An 18,696-nucleotide genomic window follows, 5' to 3' on the forward strand; every position below is an offset into this window, starting at 1 on the left:
GCTCCCAGGCTCTTTGGGATGTCTGCCTGTGCTCTAAGAAAGAACCTGACCCCTTTGTACCCAGTCGTGTCCCACACCATCCTTATCTTTAGGGAGGGAGGGAGAGAGGGAGAGAGAGAGAAATAGGATTCTAGCACTTTTTCAGTTCTATACTTCTTTTTACTGAAAAGAAAGGGAAAAAAGCAGCTCAGAAAGGTCGAGTGCCTCAAATAACACAGCCAATAAGTGGGAAATACTCTACTGCTTCTGGGGTGGTCTTTGGTGCTCTTCTCTGATATTTTGGTTCTCTTCCTCCTGGGCACAAAGTAGAGGAGTCCCCTTCTCTGCCCCCATAAGGCCATGTGACTTTCAGTAGCCAATGAAATGTGAGTGGAAGTGAGCTCTGCCACTTCCAGGTGGACACCTTTAAGAGCTGGTGCACAATTCACCATGTCCTTCCCACCTCCAGATGGTGGAGGCTCCATTTACCTGTATCTCTAAATGAGAGCAGTGACTCAAGAATGACACAGAACATAAGCAAGATATAAATCTTTGTCATTTTAAGCACTAAGACTTGGGGATGTTTGTTAAGACACATAATCTAGCTCATCCTAACTGATACAGCCTCCAACTCCGAAGTCTCCCAGGCAAGATCATTTGGAAATCTTTAGGAGATAATTTTGGCTGGAAGATCTGGAAGATTTGGACAAGAAGAGAACCTGAAAGACGCAGTTGTTTTTACATCATGGATTTCTCATGTATAGTTTTGTTTAGATCAAGAGTTGAAAAAGCTATGAAACAAGGAAAAGTTCAATTCACTAGGAAAATATTCAAGTCCCTTCACAACTTGACCCTAGGCTTCCTTGCCAGCCTCCACTCCCCAAATCCACACCTCAAGCACTCTATGCTTCAACTTCATTAATCTCTTTCATTGCACACATATATCATTTCTTCATTTGCACAGTCATTCATTCAACAAATATCTATTGAGTTTCTTATGTGTTCAAAACATCTTGATGGACTTCAGTGTATCAAATTGTTGCATACACTTATTCTTTGAATGTCCTGGCCACCACTCCCCAGTCTTTCTTTTCAACTTGGTGAACTTTATTCATGTTTCAAGGTCCAGATCAAAATCCTTTCTATTGGGAAGGCTTGTCTGACACCATTTTTTTTTCCAAAGCACATTTAGCCTCCTCTTTCTCTGTGTGTTTATGACATTTTGCAGGCCTTTCTTTTACCCACGGAGCACATGGTACTATAATTACTAGTTCACATATTTATCTCCCTCACTAGACTGTGAACTCTTTGAGGGCAAGGATCACAACATCAGTCATCGATGAAGCCCTAATGCTTGGCTCATAGTCTATGCCCAATAAATACTTGACGCATGAGCAGATGAATGGTGTGATGCAATCTTGTTATTCTTTCTGATTCTGCTTCCAACATCCCAGCATCTTAGTTCTCCACAGGGGAAAGTAGCCACACCCAGAGTCCTAGAAGCCTGGCTGAGCTGGAAGTTTGGGTGGGTATTTAATCTCTGAACATACCCGGGTGGGTTGGTGGAGATGGGGAGCTGTTTAACATCTCTGTGCCTTCCTGGCCTGGGAGAAGCAGAGACCCCATGAATGTGCTAATATATCTTCATGATAGACAGCCACCAAGACTTGCTGAGGGGAGCAAATGCCACTTAATGAGAGGAATCACCCTCTTAGAGACCCCAGAACGTAATTACTCCAGTGAGGATGTCATCCTTCTCTGCTTGCATTTTAAACAGAATAAATCATATCCTACCCTCATGAGCCCAACACTCGGATGCCGACGGCGGAGCATAATAAGACTTAGGCTGTGCAGCAAGGCCCGTCACATCTGCAGTAACATCAGCACCATCGATCTGTGGCAGTAACCTCAAGTCAGTTGAGCTTTCTGATGGACACCTCCTCCTCGGTTCCCCTCCTCCCCACGCTCGTGTCTGCACAGAGCTTTCTGTGTTGGTTTCCTCAACCGCATTTGACATAATCCATATTTTCCACTTTAAATATTTATAGCAAACTTGGAGGGAAAACATTCTCTTTTCAACAGGCCTTCTAATTTCATTTAACAGTAAAGGTCAGAGCAATGAATGCTCTGCAACGGAATTTCTCTCCTCATTTTCAGCCTATGGCAACCAGAATCGAGGGCAGGAAAATGAGAATCCTTCTACCCAGCTTCATCCTCCATGCCCTCCCTATCAGTCACCTGAATGCCCCCCGTTAAGGGGCAAAACAGCTGAGACATTACTTTTTAATAGATTTATAACATTTTTCTGATTATAAAAATACATGTCCCTTGCAATAAGTCCAGTATATATATATGTTATACAGTATATATGTTATATATATATATATATATATATATATATATATATATATATATATATATATATAAAAGTCACCTTTAATCCACCACCTGGAAATAATGGTTATTAACAATTTTGTGTCTAATCTTTTAGATCTTTTTTCCTAATAAGGATTATATTATTTCTTACTAAAATGGGATTGTATTATGCATAGTATTTTCCTTATTTGATTGTATTATGCAAACTTCTTTCTTCTAATTATAATTATAGTGTGGAAATCTGTCTTGTGTGTGATTGTATGTGTTTGTCTAACGCACATCATAATTTTTAACGGCTGCATAATATCCTGTTGTATAAAAGTACTAGAGATAATTAATTAATCCCCTATCACTGGACACTTAGGTTGTTTCCACTTGTTCATTATTATTTTAAAAAATAATTTAAAGATATAGCCACTATCCCTCTACAGACAGAAGAGTGCTCTTCTCTTACTATTTCTTTCATACAAATTTCTTGATGTGGAATTGCTGTTTCAAAGGATATGGGTCTTTTAAAGACTTATGACTCACACTACCAAAAAAAGAAAAAAAAAAAGATGAGTTTGCTTTCACAAGCAGTGCCTGACAATGCCTATTTCCTTACAACCTCACCAGTTCTGAGTATTAGCCATCTTCAAATTTATGACAATCTGATAGCAGAAAAAATGGTTATCACATTGCTGCCTCATTATTAATATATTTCATTATGTTTAAATGTTTCTTAAACATTCATACCTTTTCTGTTGTGAATTTGCATATTTATAGATCTTGCTCATTTTTCCCCATTGGGGTAATTTGCTATGCCATCCTTTTAAATGGTAAAGACATATATGCCACAAAGAGTCTTCTTACTGTGACTTTTGTCCTTTAATTTTGTTCTCTTGACCTGTGCAGATTTATAAATTGTGTGTAATAAACTCCAACAGTGTTTTTCCCTGATGATTTCTGGTTTTGATTTCAAACTCCAAAAGGCCTTCCCCTCTTCCAAGAGAATGGAACCTTCACCTACATATTTTAATATTTTTATACATTTTGTATTTATTTGTTTATTTTTTATATGAGTATTTAAACAATACGATGAAATTTATTTTGGAATAAGGTGTGAGGAAGGGATCTGACTTTATTTTTCCCCTACAGTTAGCTCATCTTTCCAATACCTTTTCATGTACAATTAACCCTTCCCTCTGGTTTGAAACATCACATTTATAATATATAAACTACTTCTATATTTGTGTCAGGCAAACACACTTTCTTAGTCAGATCGAACGAATCCCTTCACTGCTCTTGTTTTTTCAAAATAATCCCTTAATATTTTCAAATATCTATTCTTCAAGATGAATCTTAGTATCTTGTCAAGTAATAAAGAAAATTCTGCTAATATTTTAATTAACATTGCATAATATTTATATAATTTGGGATAAATTGGCATGTATCCAATACTAAAAACATGAGTTCCATTTATTTACCTCTTATATCCTTCAATAAAGATTTGTAATTTCATGCAACATAGCATATATACATTTCTTATTAAGTTTATGTCTAAGCATTTTACATTTTTATTGTGGTCAGAATTTTATTCTAATTTTATTTTATTATTGATATTTACTGATATATAAGAAAGCTATTGGGGATTTTTGTCTATATTTTGTACCTGTAATTGTTTTTGAAGATGATTATTGGATGGCTAAAGCCATCTCATTGTAGGTCATGGTTTCAGTTGTACTATGAATAGGCATAAATCATGCAAATTCATCTGGAAACCCCACAGGTATGAGAATGCCTATGTCACTTGGAAAGTCCACCAAGGATAGTTGTATTAATCATGTTTTTTATTTTCTGTATTTTATGATGCTTTGACATCTTGAGGCTTTGCTGATCTGGGAAAGACTGCCCTTCCCAGGGCTAGCTCATTCCCAGAGATAGCCAACTACTCCCCTGCAAGCACACCTTTCATAGGCAAACCAGCCAATCCAAAACCCATGCCCCCCAACCACCTCCTTTACTGAGCTCTTACACTCCTGGTGATATTCCCTTGTCCTAATCGACCCATGGCCAGGTGTGAGACAACTCAGGGCAGCCCCAACCCAGAGCGCAATGAAATCATTCAAACTAGTCAATCCTAAGCCTGCTGAACCTGCCTTGCCTGTTTCTTCCCATGGAAATGACAATAAAGACTTGTGCCCATGCTTCCCTCCTGCTCCTCTGCCTCCTGACCAACCCTGGCGCTTCCCCATGTGGCCCTGTACAGCCTGGGTGCCCCCTCCTCTTAGGAACTGTAACAAACTCTCTTTTCAATGGTAGTCGTCTGTTGATCTGTTGGCCTCATCATGCTCGAACAACAATGAAATCTACATTTTAAAACAATAGTTTTAGTAGAATGTAGGAATAGACAGCCTGATATGGGAGCAAGAGGCTGGGCTTTAGAGCCAGACCATCCTGGGGTTGAATTAAATGGCTTTGCTTGCTCGCTGTGTGACCTTAGACAAGTATCTTACTCCTCTGGTACTCTATTTCTCTCTGCAAGACGGAGGTTCTGAAAAACAATATGACTCGCTGAAATTCTCCCAACTGGTGGGTGGCTGACTTGGGATCCAAACCCACGCAAGTTGAACCCCGGTCTGTGCCCCTGTCACTAAACCATGTTGTACTTCCTCTCATTGTGATGTGTGAGGGTCTTTCAGGGCCCCAGCTACCATTCTGAGTCCCTGATACCATCATCCAGGTCTAAAACTAGAGTCTAAGATGCAGAAGAAAAGGAGAAAAGACAGTGGCTTCCTTCCGCTAGCTGAAGCCTACTATTTCCGTTAATCAAGGATCCTGGCAAGTTGGAGTCTTACTGATCTAGTGGGGCTAACACGTGTTTTACATACCCAGTGCATTGTGGGACACACTGGTAGCCATCTTGAATAGGCAGGAGAGCACCAGCAAGGATAGCAGCCTGGATTAAAATGTCCGCTCTGTAATTTGTGAGCAACTTGAGGACCCACAGGCTCCCATCAGCTCTTGTGAGATGTGCACAAAAGGAAGAATCGTACAGGTTCTTCTCTTTTATATGCATCTACCACTTATTAAGAGCTTACTTTCTTCTGAGACTATACTAAAGAATTCATAACCAGGAATTCACGTAAACTTCACAACAGTCCTGTCAGAAAGAAATAGTCATTATCTCTGTTTTACAGATTAGGAACCTAGGATTCAGAGAATCAAGAGTCTAACTCAGGGTCATACATCTAAGAAATGGCAGAGTCTGGATTTGAACAAAGGCCTGCCTGGCTTTTAAATCACTGCTCTGCTGTCTCTCTTTTGATGTTCCTGGTGCCCACTCACACCCTGGCATTGATAGGTTCTGATTGGCTATTTGTTGGTGATCCTATTGGATCAATAATGAGTCACTAATGAACATTCATAACAGTGCAGGTGGCACGATAAGCAGTATTGCAGAGACTTCGTGTTGCTGGTGTTTTATATTTTAACTACAGCTGTTGGTTGCCCTCTTGTTCAGCATGGCTGCCCGTGTCCCATGATGCACTGGGTATGTGAAGCATGTCTTGGCCGCAGAGAGGCCCCACCCAACGCATAAGAGTTGATGTTACTGTTAAGGAGACATCCAACAATGTACAAAACAACGAGTTCTGCAGATAAAATGTTCCCACATCCACATATCCCCTCTAAAATAACTGAGAGAGGACACACAGTGGATGTTGGCCAGTAGGGGGAAAACTTACTTGTGCAGATCCACAACTGAGTGTTCCTCATTGGTATTTAGGCAGCGGGTGTTCACTGGGCTGAGCTGGGCCCTTTTGCCAGAGGAGCTACTCTCCCCAGCTAATTCAGTCCTGCCCCAGTGTGCCCACACGTACCCATTGTCTAGAGGAGGGGCTGGGGTCAGAAGAGCTGTTATAGGTCCTGATATTCCCAAATGCAGGCCCCAGGGAGCTCCACATCCCAGGTGCTGAGTAGGCTACCCTACACATCTGGAGCACATGGTCCTCCCCGGGAGGCTGCAGGGGCAGCATTTAGGAGCGAGCAGGAACAGAAAATCCCTCTTCTGAAATGTTATGCATTAAAGTGAGAACAACATCTGGCCCGGAAGCCAAGGACCCCAAAGCCTTTGGCTTGTGTGTGACCTCAGGGAGCTCCAGGCTGTCTGGGGCGGGGTGAGCCTTACTCAGCATACACGATGCCACAAAATCACATCTGAAAGGACATCACTCTCTGCTAAGGACACTAGGTCACAGAGGCTGCAGAGCATATGGCGAATCAGATTAAGAGGGCAAGAGAGATTTCCTGTGCCAAGGCATCAGTCTCATTGACATGGATTACAACCTATGGCTGAAGTCATTTCCTCTCAGTCAAATGCTGAGGAGCTTGGAGACCAGAGCAGCGACCGGGGCAAGGCGTCAGGAGAAAGGGTGAGTTACGTCTTGTGACTTCTCTGGTTTGGAGCTTTCTAATGAGCAAAAATCCATTTGTTCTGACATTGACAGGCAGAAAGGGATGTCTGCAGTGCTTAGAGACAGGGATTCCAACATGTGGATATGGCATCCGGCAGCCATCATTTACATGTGGTTTGCACTTGACCATGGGGATTTTCTGGCAAAGCCTCGAAAGCACTGGTTTCTTCATTAATTGCCAGGTAACGGTGCATAACAGACGTCTCTGAGCCTCATCCCAGACCCTTACCCCATCCCTGACTCTCCCCATCTTTTGCCCTGACTATGCTAAGGGTTTTTGGTGCATTGTCTCATTCAATCCTTAAAACTACCCATGAGTGGCAACCTACAGGAAGTAACATAGCACAGTGGTTAAGGGTACAGACTCTGAGCCAGGTCACTCTGCCACCTCCTTCTTGCGGATCTGTAAAATGGGGTGCAGTGGGCTGAATGGCGGCTCCCAAAGATGTCAGGTCCTCATCCCTGGAACCTTTGAATGTTGCCTCATATGGTAAAGTTTTTGTAGATGTGATTAAGCATCTTGAGATGAGCGATTATTCTGGACTATCTAGGTGGGACCTATTGGCCATCACAAGTGTCCTGACAAGAGTGAGGCAGAGAGACATTTGACACAGACAGAAGAGGAGAAGGCAATGTGAACACAGAAGCAGAGGCTGGAGCCATGGGTCTATAAGCCAAGGGATGCTAGCAGCCACCGAAGCTGGAAGAGGAAAGGAAGAGATTCTCACCTGGATCATCTGGAGGGACCACGGCCCTACGAACACCTGGATTTCAGACTCTGGCCTCCAGAACCATGAGAGAATAAATTTCTGTTGTTTTAAGCCACCAGGTGTGTGGTAATTTGTTACAGCAGCCTCAGGAAATTAATACATAGGGATTATATTTGCTACCCCTTAGGGTGTTGTAAGAATTAAATGATTCAGTATGTCTACAGCATTTGTAACTGTATGTGGTATGGGCTATAAAAGGCCTTTACCAAGTAGGTATTGGCCCCATTATTTTTAAATGGAGGGAGAAACTGAGTCTCAGGGAGGGCTGTGGGACACGAAAGCTTGGGTGCTAAACCCCAGCACCACCGCACTCTTCTCTTGATCGAGCTGAAGTCTCAGAGCCCTAAACTCCAGCAGGAGCCTGAGAAGAAGGTTCCAAAAGCCAAGGGTCAAACTATTCAAAGCCGGGCTGGAAGTTCAGGGGCACAGAGCACAGCTCCAACCTCCCGCTCCTGTGTCATTGGTCCACCCATGTGAGCCGGACCAAGGGCAGGGACTTTTCTCTCCCTTAGATTGCCCACATCCTGCCATCCGCTCCAGTAACATCTGAGGCCTGCCCCAGTCAGGCCCATAATAATAATAAAAATAACAAATACTACCACTTATTTTTACTTACAGTGTACCAGGCTTTGAACAAAGTGCTTTAGACATTTTACCAGACTTAATCCATAATTATTGTACCCATTTTACAGATAAAGAATAGGAAGTTCAGGGTCAAATGGCATGCCCAAGGCCAAATGGAATTCAAATCCAGGTCCATCTGTCCACATGTCCTTAGGTCCAGCAATCTTCCTCATTATGGTGACAGCTTAATATGTGGCAGGCTCTCGGCCAGGGCTTCCAGGTACACTTTCTCTGAGGCCTGTTAGCACCCCTATTTACAGGTGGGGAGACTGATGTGCTGACAGGGCAAGCTGCCCAAGGTTGCCCAGAGAGCAAGCAGCTGAGCCAGGACTTGATCTCCAATCTCTTGGCTCTAGAGCCCCCGCTCAGCATCTGCCTCCCTTCTTCCTCCTCCGTTAAGGCTCAGATTCATGTGCAGACACCCAGCAGCTTGGAATTGCAGAGGACACTAAATTCCCTCTCTGCCTGCCTTCTTCCATCAAACTGAAAGGAATCCAGCCAGTGGGAAGCCATAAACCTGAGCGTGCACAGAGATTTCTAACCTATGTTGACATCGACTAAGTCCTCAAAATACACAAGGTCATGTCACCTGCTGAAAAGCCAGGAGAGGCTTTGCAGCAACCAACAATGACGGTTCCTCCCAGGGCTGGGCGGTGAAGCTCTCCCTTTGTTGCCGTCACAGAGGCAGTTAGTGGTGACCGTCTCCATAGGAAATGGTCACTGCAGTCCCCTTCCAAAGCCCCTAAGCACAACTCCTGGGGGAACCGCAGACCACTGGGAGATCCCCTCTCCCAGACCGGAGCCTTGTGGCTTCTCTGCAGCCCTGAATTTCTGCTTAGTGATGGACACTTCCCTTACTCTTTCCCACACTGTCGTCATTCCCAAAGAAGGCTCTGCGCAGCCTGGGGCCATGTGACTGGGTCTTTCCCCTCTTTTTATACCAGGAAGAGGCTTATCAAAGCAGCCAGGAGAGGAGAGCACATGAGTTTGGGGATCCATCTGCAGGGCCACTGAGCACTCACGATGTGCTAAGCACCACTTAGGCATTTTGCATCCATTTTCTCACTTCGTTCTCACAACCACCCTGTGAAGTAGGTGTTATCCCCATTCTATAGCTCCAGGTCCTTTCTATGATGCTGAAGATGACAATGATGCTAATAATAATGCCGTTTGGCACTGACCCGTGACTCCATGGCAGACACTTTTATAAGAGCTCTTTGGACTTTAATTCATTTAATCCTCACAACAATCTCATGAGGTATTACAATTACGATGATTATTATGGGGTGTTATTATTCCCCTTTTACAGATGAGGAAACTGAGGCACAGACGAATTAAATACGGTCACACAGCTGGTAATTGGAAAAGGCAGGAGTCAGACTCAGGTTATTTACTTCAGGGATTGACTAATTAATGCATGCTGGCTGGCTGCCTGTTTTTGTAAAGAAAGTTTATTGGAATACAGCCATGCCTATTCATTTACTGACTGTCTATGGATACTGTCCTGTTACAACAGCAGAGTTGATAGCTGGAACAGAGATGATACAGCCCGCAAACCTAAAATATTTACTATCTGGCCCTTTACAGAAAAAGTTTGCCAACCTCTGGTCTAGTACATGAAGGAGGTGGCATTTGGCATGATCTGAAAAAGCTAAATGCCACTCCTCCAGGATGGCTTCCCAAAGCCCAGATGGAGTGGAGGAAGACACTAAGGCCTCAGCATCAGTTACATCACATCTGTGCGGAAATCCTCGCTCTGAGATATCGCCCCTCTGCAGCACCTTGAGTTTTTCATTAATGAACTTAAGGATAACCATTCCTTTCCTGGGAGGCTGCATGTGAAGAGCATTATGTGAGATACCATAAGTAAGGTTCCAAGGAAACAGTAAGTACACAATAAGTGCCCAGAAACCACCAATGGCACAGGTCAAGTGGGAGACTCCCTCTACCTCTCCTGCATCCCAACAGAAGAGAAGTGACGGCTCCATCCTCCACCATCCATGGAGAAATAACACCTGTTATCCCACTGAAGTGCAGAACACTTCCCTCTACTTCACAGTTGCAGGCGCTCGTCAATATGCTGCTTCAGCCCACCAGATGCGAAGAGAATCGCCCTCTCCAGCACAGCCAGCTGCCTCCCTGGCGGGCAAAAAGGGGGAGGAGAGGAAGGAGAGGGAGAGGGAGAAGGGGAAAGGGGGAGGGGGAGGGGAAGAGGGGGAGGGGGAAAGAAACGAGAAGGGGGAGGGAGAAAAAGAGCGGGAGGTGGGGAGGAAGAGTGAGAGAACGGGAATAGAACCAAGGCCCAGTACCTCTCTGGACAACTGGGGGCCTCCACCACCCCTCTGGGCCTCCTCAGTGTCTAAGCGGCCCCACCTCCAAGTTGAACAAAGGGCCTTTTAGAAGCTGGAGGTGTAGTTCTCAGAATCCCATGAGCTGGTTGCTTCCACAAAATACTTTAATAATGGAAGCTCTGTGTAGCACAGAAAGACCTGGAATCTGCCTGCAGGAGCCCACCCCTGCTCCTCTCTGGAACTGCCGGGCTGAGAGACAATCGGGGATGCTTTATCAGACCAGCTTCCCTGAAGAGCTTCCCAGGGGCACGCTCGGGAACCCAGCCACCATGGACTGTCATAGCCAACATTCCATTCATTGAGCACTTACCATTTAACACTCACAATAACCCAGTGAGGAAGGTTCTGTAAGCTCCATTTTACAAGGAGGATACTGAGGCACAGACAGGTAAAAGATCCAGCACCATGCAATAATTTCTGTTGTTTTAAGTTACCCACACAGTTTGTGGCAATTTGTTCCAGCAGCCACAGGAAACTAGTAGAAGGGCTTTGCACATGGTTTGGCATGTGATAGTCAAGGAGACCATTAGATCTCACCACAGTCAACCAACTCAGATCAACTAGTAATGCCTAGAGTACATACCCAGTCGGGTCTCCTTAGGAAAGAAGAGAACAATTGATTAGTGATGTCTGCCACAGGTAACAAAACTGGAGTGTTAGTACCAATACTGTGTATTTGTACTTCCTATAAGAACGTTCAATAAAAAGCTGTTAAATTAGTAAACAAATGAGACTTCCACAAAGGGGGTCCTCCTGAGAGAGGGAGTGTCTGAGATTGCCTAAATAGCCAGAAGTCTCTAAACACAGCTTATCTCCAAGTGTTCCAAGAGCCTGGGAAGCTCCAACAGAGATCAGGAGCTCAGGGCCCCTCCTTCCCCACAGCTTCTGGCGGGGAGGGGAAAGATACCTGTGTATTTCTCAAATCCATGCCTTTCTTTCCATACTGTGCCTCCAGCCACCATCTCAGCCTCGTCCTCATCACCTCATACTCATACTACAGCATCAGCCCCACCCAGGCCTCCTTCTCCCAGGCTTTCTTCTTCCGCTTCTCCCGTGTGAGGCTGCAGCTCATCTTTCTGATATACCGCTTTCCTGTTTCTGCTCTTCTCATAACCTCTTTAGGGTCTGCTCCTTGCCTTCAGTGCAAAATCTCAACTTTTCTGCTTGACAACAATATCTTCCTTCTCCCTTTTTCCTCTTTCCTCCCCACCTCAGACAAGCTGAGCAGGCAAAATGAATGCCATGGGTGACGGAATCCAGGTCTTTGGCCAGGAACAGCTTCAGGGTGCCCAGTAGTTTTTCTGGGTGTGCATTTGGGAAGATGTCAGTTATGACGATTGCAGCTGCAAGTAACGGAATTCAGGGCTCAAACTGGCCTCAGTGATTGCAACCTGTCTCATCTTCCCTACAGGGTGTCCCAAAGAAAGTGAGTTTCAGGAGTGGTTGATTCAGCCACTCAGCAGCGTTATCAAGGACCCAGGTTCTTTTCAATTCTCTCTTAGACATCCTCGGGGCTGGTGTTCTCAGGTTGGTATTACTTTATTTTCAGGTGACAATCACTGGGGGCAAGAAGAGAGGTCACTTATTCCGGTTACTCTCCTTTAGGAGCTGTCAACTAACTTTTCCCAGATATCCCTAGCAAATTTCCTGTCATGTCCTATTGGCTACTTTGGGGTCACATGCTCATTCTGAACCATTCTCTGACTGGGGAGTGGGATTAGCCTCAGACCAATCAGATTCACTCCTTGTTCTGGGGCTGGGTTCAGCTTCAAGGCTCGTGCTTGGGTCAGGAAGGGGAAGGTAATCAAAAGCAAAGCTCTGCTAGGAAGGGGCAAGTGGATGCTGGCAGGGGTGGGGTGGGTGTAGGAATGGGGGATGGGTGGCAGACAATGGCACCCATTACAGAAGAGTTAAAGGCACAGCCTTGGACTTGACATCTTTGAGAAATTCTCAGAACCTTGCAGGCTAAGATGCCCCATCTCACCCACCTCCTCCCTAATCTAAGGCACCATCATCTCTTGACAGAGCCACTGCAGTAGCCTCCTCTGTTTTCCCTACATCCTCTCTTGATCCCCCAATCCATTCTTTACTAACATCTGGAATTACATTTTTTAAACGTACATCTGATCTTGCCTAAAAGCCCTCCATGGCTTCCCATTGCTCTTAAGATAAAGCCCCAACTCTTAACATTTACTTAAATGTTAAGGCAGGATCTGGCCCCTGCCACCCCCCCATCACCTTGGGTCACTTTCTTCCCTCCCTCACTAGCCTTATCTTTATGCCTTGCACCTGTTCCCTCAACTTCCTTGAACCTTGAAGGAGCACCTTCCCTTCTTAGGGCCTCTACAGAGGCTGTTTCCTCTCCCAGTCCACCATCTTGGCTTGACAAACTCTTTCTCATTGAATGTAATGTTTAACGTCCATAGTCAGTCAGCTTCTTGTGGTATTTGTTCTCGGAGTATCTTTTCCTTCGTCGCATTGGTCCCAATTGTAATAATAAAGCTTTTCATGTAATTAATTAATTTACATCCATATCCCCTTGCTAAACTGTAACCACCATGAAAGCAGGGCCCAGGTTTATTTCCTCCTTTACTGTACCCTCCAAACCTGGCATGTAGTAGGTGCTCAATAAATAATGGAGTTATTCAGGATTCGGGATTGCAAGCAACAGAAACTCACTACATTATTTAGAATATAATTTCAGCTGCTGTACCAGAGACCCAGAGCACCAGAGGCTCAATAAAATAGATTTCTTTCTCTGACGTGTAATAGTCTTGGTGTAAGCATTCCCAGCTCCATGATGTTAGGGACCCAGCTTCTTGTGGTCTTGTTGGTCCATCATCCCTTGGGTACTGTCCTATCTTTTTTGTGTGTGTGTGTGAGGAAAATCGGCCCTGAGCTAACATCTGCCAATCCTCCTCCTTTTGCTGAGGAAGACTGGCCCTGGGCTAACATCCATGCCCATCTTCCTCCACTTTATATGGGATGCCGCCACAGCGTGGCTTGACAAGCGGTACGTCGGTGCGCGCCCGGGATCCGAACCAGCGAACCCCAGGCCGCCGCAGTGGAGCGCGCACACCTAACCGCTTGTGCCACTGGGCCAGCCCCTGGCTGGCCCCTTACATCTTTTGGTGTAAGGTAGTTTATGGCCACATCGACATTCCTGTCAGCAGGAAAGGAGAAAAGTAAAACAGGCAGAGGCAGATCACCCTTTTGTTCAAGGGGACAACCCAGAAATTACATGCAAACTTTCTGCTTACATCTCATTGGCCAGAGCTTAGACATATCATCACCCAGTTGTAAGGAAGCAAGGAGGAAATATGGTCTTTATTTTGGGCAGCCACATGGACAGCTAAAATTCAGGGGTCTTTAAGAAGAAGGGAAGAATGGATATTATGAGAAAATTATCACTACCTTTAACAAGGTTAGGCAATTTATCGCTTCACCTAATCCCTGAAACATGGTTAACAATCAAACCTCATGAGAGGCAGGGACACTCTGGGCCTCAGGACAAGGAGAATTAGGAGAGACTCTCCCTCCATCTTCATCTCAGCTCCCTTTGCGTGTCACCTCTTTCTCAATGTGACAGCTCCTGAATTATACATCTTACAATGCCCACAGTTGGAGGCAGACTGGCTCGCTTGATCAATTCTTGAGGAAGTCCAATGGCCACTTTAAATTAAGCCATTGTGGTCAGGGAGTCAGAGTCCTGTAAGAACATTCTACTAAAACTAAGTGGGTAAACAGAGATGCCCCCTACATGACAGAAAGATAGATCGAACAAATAAGTCAGCGACTTTGCACATTCTTTCCTGTCATCTTGTATTTCTGGCTAATATTCATGTGTCAACACCTTGAAGGCCGAAGCCTCCATGTGACCCCATTCCTATCTCCCCAGACGCTGGGATTACTCAGTGAACATTTGTTGAGACAGAGTCAAAGAATCAATACTTGACATTAATGTCAGACAGCACCATAAAGATGATCAGTGGACTAAACACACAGGGAGCCTCAGAGTGGGACAACTTAGTAACTGCAATGGGAAAGGTAACAGTGGACTTGGAAAAGCCCCAAGGCTGTGGTTTGCTGAGTTTGGTCTTTGTGTCCAGCTGATAGGAGGTCCTTGTGGTACAATAAAGGCAGCACATGCTAACCTGAGGCCAGAAACCGTCTTCATTACCAGAGTGCTTCTGCTATCCTTTACATCTAAATGAGACCCAGTGGGGTAAGTTTGGAACATGATTGTCAGGGATTTTGCACGATGGCTCATTAACATAATTCCCCTAAATAGAAACCAAAGAAGCTCTTGTTGAAAATTTTCCACTAAATATTACATGGCCATAATCCCTGCGTCATTAGGTGCCTAGCTCTGAATTCTAATTGCAGACCTTCCCTATGATCTGTGAAGGGCTCAGCTCTAGAGGCCTTTCTATCATTTAATAAACAGTTATTGAGCTCCTATGTGTTGAGTCCTCGGCTAGGTGTCGAAGATTAAGAGATAAGAGATAGTTCCTGACCTCAAGAAGCTCATAGTCTAATAGGTGGGACAGAGAAGTAGACAGATAATTGCAATGCAAAGGATATATGGTGTGTGTGCATGAAAGAGAGAGAGACAGAGATGGAGACAGAGAAACAGAGAGAGAATATGAGCAAGATGCTTTAGGGAAAACCAACAGCTTCTCAGCTTGGTGGAGGGAGTCGATGTGCAGAAGGAGAGTCAGGGAAAGTTTTCTGAACTAGACAATCCGTTAGCTATTTTGAGGATCAGTAGGTGAAAATAGGAAGAAAGATATTCCTGCCTGGGGGAACAGTATGTACAAAGGCCTAGAGGCACGAGGGACAACCTCAGAGTCAGGGGCCTGCAGGTAGTTCAGTATGTCTGGAACTTAAGAAAGCGAACTGAGAAGTGGAGACAGGCACATCTGTACCGGTGGGCGGGGGTCAGATCACTACACGCCTAGGAAACCACAGCAAGGAGATGTTTTCAAGGGCTAAGTGGGAGTGTGAGAGGAAAAGGAGGACACTGATCAAAACCATTTTGTATATGATGCCTTGAGGATCCACCTCCTGGCAAAAGCCCCTTCTTCTTATCCTAGAAACCTTTCCACCCTCCCTCTCATCCCCTCATCTTAATGTGGCCGCAGTCAGAGGCACCAGGTTACAATCTGACCTTGCAGTTAATTGGTTTGGAGGAAGATCACTTGATTCAAGCTGGACCAATCAGGCTTCTGTAATGTGACGAAGAGGGTACAGAATGTTGTATGCATTTTAGAGGAATGAGACAGTCTTGAAGGTTTCTCAGCGTATCAGAGGATTACTCCAGTCTTTCATTTACTGAGGCCCAAACTAGGGGCTGGGGGTGGGGGATGATGACTTTCCTAGGACCACACAGCAAGACACCCAGGCCCACCGTTGTCCCACTTGCTTGAGCAAAACGGAGAATGGTTTTCCAAAGCATAAACTACTCCCATGCCTTCTGCTCCAAATTTTTCTGCCAGCCTTTTCATTATTTCAGACCCACGCCCACCCACTTATATCTGTCTGACATGATACAGTATCTATCTTGTGAGAAATGGTGAAATGGACTATAATAAATATATTGCTTAAGCGAGGAAATTTGATAGGAATATAAATACGAAGCATGATATATAAAACCCCACACATCCCAATGGCCTCGTTTATTAAAATCTTGCCATGCTAAATTTACGAAGAGCACTCATCTCTATACGGGCTCTCATAAAACACCACACGGGCTATTGCTCACATCGAAACCCTCCCCAATTTCACTATGAGCTGACCTTTCTCTATGTCAACTCCAAGGTCTGGCTAGTGTCCACCAGGGACTGGGCATTTAGGGGCATCCAGGGTAAGATTTAGATTTGGCTTAAAGTGCAGATATAAAGCTCTGGTCCAGGTTAAAATGAGAGTTAAAATGGAATTTCTCAAAGAATGGTACTATCCGGGTCATTCTTGTCACTAACCACCCATCTAATTAATCCCGAGCCAGACTCCAAATAAGCAAAGTTTATTTACCTAATTATATTTAATGAACACCTACTATGTTCTAAGTATTGGTGGAACAGAAGTAAGTTACCCACAGCTCTTGCCTTTAAAGTATCCACAATAGAATGAGGAAATAAATATGCAAAAATAAGATTTTGACACATGGTGATAAGTGGTATATGAGAGTGGAAAGGAAATAACCATAACAGTTGAGAGTCTGTGGCGGGCCAGGCACTGTGCTGTCTTTATATCACTGTCTTGCATTTACATATGAATCTCCTCTTTACAATTACGGAAAATGAAGCTCACTGAGTCAAACAGAGACGGATTTGAACCCAGGTCTGTCTGGATCTAAAGATTGCACTTTATTCTCCGGTTCCTTTTGACCCTTGCCTTTAAGATGGGTGTGGGATCTGTGTGCAGGGTTAGCACTGGATAATAACTAATATACTTCAAGGTCCCCGCTGACCTGCTGCAACCTGCTACGTCTCGTTCCTACTCTTCCCACTCCCTAGATGTGCACTTTAAGGAGTTTTTGCACTGCCCTGGTTCCATACTGATATATATCTATCGGTTATCGCCTGCCCACCGTCCACTCCCTTTTCTTCTTGTAGTGGGACCCTGGTATCCCTTTCCCTCTCTCCATCCACATGCTCAGATGGAGCTGATCCCATTCACATGACCCAGACCCAGCACAGTCACAGTGACTGGTTCAGGGACGGGCATGTGATCTATCCCAGCCCAACTGGAATGAATTTGTGGGCTTTGCTGGAATCGTTGGGAAAGAGGTGCTGTCTGTTGGCTGGGTTGCTAAGGAGATGCAGTGTAAGCCTGAAGCTGTCCATGGCCATTCCTGCCTCTCTTTGGGGAGAACTTGCTGTTGAATGACATCGACACAGACTAAGCAGAGCCGAGAGATGGAGAGAGACTGGTCCCTGATTTCCTTTTCAGTTCATTTTCAGCATTAGATACAGCCTAGCTTGAAACCTGCACTACCACAGACTGTCAAGGTACACAAGCCAGTAAGTGATCTTTTTAGCTTATGCCAAATTGAATTGAGTTTCCACCATTTCGATCAAAAGAGCCCTAATTAATCTAGCCACCCATCTCATCTCCTAGAACTCCTAGAGGCTGGAGCTCAGACTTGGGTAAAGTCCACGAAGTCATCCAGCTCCTAAAATCCCCACCAGCTAGCCAGCTCTCCATCCAGGCAGAAGAGCAAAGAATTCAGATCTCAGACCCAGAATCCTCTCTGTCAATTCATTCCATCATCTTCCTCAGTGAAACTGGGAGAAAAAGTTGAGAAACGTCTCCTTATATGGCTTGAAGAGAAGACAACCTCACAACACTGGGTATTTTTGAAGCTATTCTCCAATATGAGTTCTTAGGAGAAAAGTGTGTGGTGGAAAGCTAGGTACTTGGCCTTGAAATAAACAAAACTCCCTCTCATTAGAGTACTAAGTAAAAATAAAAGTGGGTCTGAAATTATACACAAAAGATGGTTTAAACCGTGAGAAGATACATAGGGAGAAAAACGGGGACAACTTTAAAACATAGTGTTAAATCTACAAAAGGGAAGAAAACTGATTAAGATTTATTGCATGCCACCATTTAAGTATATTAAAATCATATACACACAAAAATCAACGCTGCAGATTTTATAAGTAAATGTATATTAGGAATGTATATCAAAAAAACATTAAAGCCTGGGAGGGAGAGGATTGGGGGTAGAGACAGGATGAATGGGGGAAACTAAATAAAATAAGAGGGGTGTTGCATAAGCCAATGATGATTATGAGCTATGATCTGGGAATTATGAGTAACTGAGCTCTCTGCATCTGGGGTTATAGATAAGAATGGAAGGAAGGAAGACTAGAAGGAAACACTCCAAAATGTTAGCAGTAGTTGTACTTTAGTCAGGGAGCATTTGGTTACCAGGAAGAAGAAACTTCCTGAAGAAAGCTTAAGTTAAAAGAGGGTTGGTTGTACGTACTGGATTGTGGACAGTTCAGGCTGGCCTCAAAGAGCTGCGATCTTAGGTACTCTCTCACCTCGCTCTGTATCAGAAGCAAACGCTCTCTCAGATCTGCCTCTCATCCTGTCCTCTGCCTTCACACAAGATCCATCATGGACTTCACA

General features: G+C 44.5%; 1 long non-coding RNA gene across 2 annotated transcripts in view; it reads right to left on the reverse strand.

Annotated features, from left to right (window-relative positions):
* LOC131422591 (uncharacterized) overlaps positions 1-18,696 on the reverse strand; it is a 144,549-nt gene that overhangs the window by 13,246 nt on the left and 112,607 nt on the right. The window contains exon 4 of one of the 2 annotated variants that reach the window (XR_009224112.1): positions 1,823-1,873. The exons of the other annotated variant lie outside the window; for it this stretch is intronic. This is a non-coding gene — a long non-coding RNA (uncharacterized LOC131422591). Of the gene's footprint in view, positions 1-1,822; positions 1,874-18,696 lie in introns of those variants that run through there. 2 annotated transcript variants of the gene reach the window in all.

The sequence above is a fragment of the Diceros bicornis genome, chromosome 26 (assembly GCF_020826845.1).
Source record: "Diceros bicornis minor isolate mBicDic1 chromosome 26, mDicBic1.mat.cur, whole genome shotgun sequence".
Taxonomy (NCBI): Eukaryota; Metazoa; Chordata; class Mammalia; order Perissodactyla; family Rhinocerotidae; genus Diceros; species Diceros bicornis.